The sequence below is a fragment of the Mandrillus leucophaeus genome, unplaced genomic scaffold, assembly GCF_000951045.1.
Source record: "Mandrillus leucophaeus isolate KB7577 unplaced genomic scaffold, Mleu.le_1.0 Scaffold36, whole genome shotgun sequence".
Classification (NCBI taxonomy): domain Eukaryota; kingdom Metazoa; phylum Chordata; class Mammalia; order Primates; family Cercopithecidae; genus Mandrillus; species Mandrillus leucophaeus.
The window spans coordinates 3,489,809-3,491,714 of NW_012103809.1; the positions used below are offsets into that span (position 1 = coordinate 3,489,809).

Here is a 1,906-nt window from a genome sequence, read left to right on the forward strand (position 1 = left end):
GCTTATAAGAGAAACTAGATATTGGATCTAACAGAAAAAGCATTCAAGGTAGCCATTATAAATATACTCAAAAACCTAAAGGAAACCATAATTAAAGACATAAAAGAATGATTACAATGGGCATTTATGGACAATGTCATATGAAATAGAGAATACCAGTAAAGAGGTAGAAATTATATATATATTTTAAAAGCCAAATGGAAATTCTGAAGTTGAAAATACAATAACTAAGATTTAAAAATCACCAGAGGGGCTTAAGAGTAGGTCTGAGAAGCAAAAGAAATAATTAACAAACATGAAGCTATATCAGTAGAAGGTATGAAATCCAAAAAATTAAAATAAAAAAAAAAAGGGCCGGGTGCACTGGCTCACACCTGTAATCCCAGCATTTTGGGAGGCCAAGATGGGTGGATTGCCTGAGATCAGGTGTTGGAGACCAGTTTGGCCAACATGGTGAAACCCCATCTCTACTAAAAATCTCTACAAAAAATTTAGCCAGATGTGGTGGCAGGCACCTGTAATCCCAGCTACTCGGGACGCTGAGGCAGGGGAATTGCTTGAACCAGGGATGTGTGTAGAGGTTGCAGTGAGCTGAGATCATGCCACTGCACTCCAGCCTGGGTGACAGAATGAGACTCCATCTCAAAAAACAAACAGCAACAACAACAACAACAACAAAAATCAGCATTAGAAAAATAAAGATAGACTTAGAGAGCTATAAAATACTATTAAGCACATCTACATATCCATACTGGAGTACCAGAAGGAGAGAAAGAAAAAGAAATTAGTAGAAAAAATATGGGAATAAATAATGACTGACAACTTACCAAATGTATTGAAAAGAAATAATCTACATATCTAGGAAACTCAACAACCTCCAAGTTGAATAAACACAAAGAGATTCAGAAGCAGTCTCATTATAGTAAAAATATTGAAAATCAAAGACAAGGAGAAACTCTTAAAAGCACTTAGAGAAAAACAACTTGTCACTTACAGATAAGCCCCAATAAGATTAACAATGGACCCATCAGCAGAAGCAATGGAAACCAAAGGATAATATATTCAAAGTATTCATGGAAAAAACTATTCAGCAAGTTACTCTTCAAAACTGAAAGAAAATTGAAAACATTCCCAGATAAATAAAAACTAAAAAAAAAAAATTGTTGCTAACAGATCTGTCATATAAGAAATGCTAAAAGAAGTTCATCAGGCTGATGTGACCACAGATAGTAATTAGAATCCACACACACAAAAAAAGAACACCAGTAAAGACAATCATGTCATCAAAAAACCCATATAAATGCATATTGATTCTACTTTCTTCTCTTATTTTAAAAATAAGTGTACAGAACACTATGTATATAGTGTGTTATTGGGCCTATAACATATAGAAATGCAATATATTTGCCAAAAACAGCACAAAGGTGATAGGTAGAAATGAAGTTGTATTGGGCTAAGAAAATGGCTCCAGATGTTAACTCAAATTCGGAGTAACAAATGAAGAGAACCAGAAACAATAAATACAAAGCTAATTTAATAAAAGGTTTAAGTATAAACTCACCTTCTTTTCTTCTCTTAGCTTTTTTGAAAGACAAAATTATATAAAGTAATAATTATAGCAGTCCTTTTGAATTTGTAACTTGTATGGATTTAATAATTATAATACCACAAAAAGAGGGAAAAGAAAAATAGATGTAACATATATAACAAAATACCATAAGAAGAAGAAAAAGGAATATTTATATATCTCACTTGAATTAATTTAGTATAAATCTGAAGCTGATTGTGATAAGTTAAGATCTATATTGTAAGCAAGAATAACCACTAAAAAAGTTCAAAAATAATTTGTGAAAAAATTATTAAAGAAATTAAAATTCTACATTAGAAAATATTAGCTTAATGCAAA

At 31.5% G+C, this 1,906-nt stretch overlaps 1 protein-coding gene across 1 annotated transcript in view; it reads right to left on the minus strand.

Moving 5' to 3' along the window:
* LOC105546482 overlaps positions 1 to 1,906 on the minus strand; it is a 659,409-nt gene that overhangs the window by 572,446 nt on the left and 85,057 nt on the right. The window lies entirely within an intron of this gene.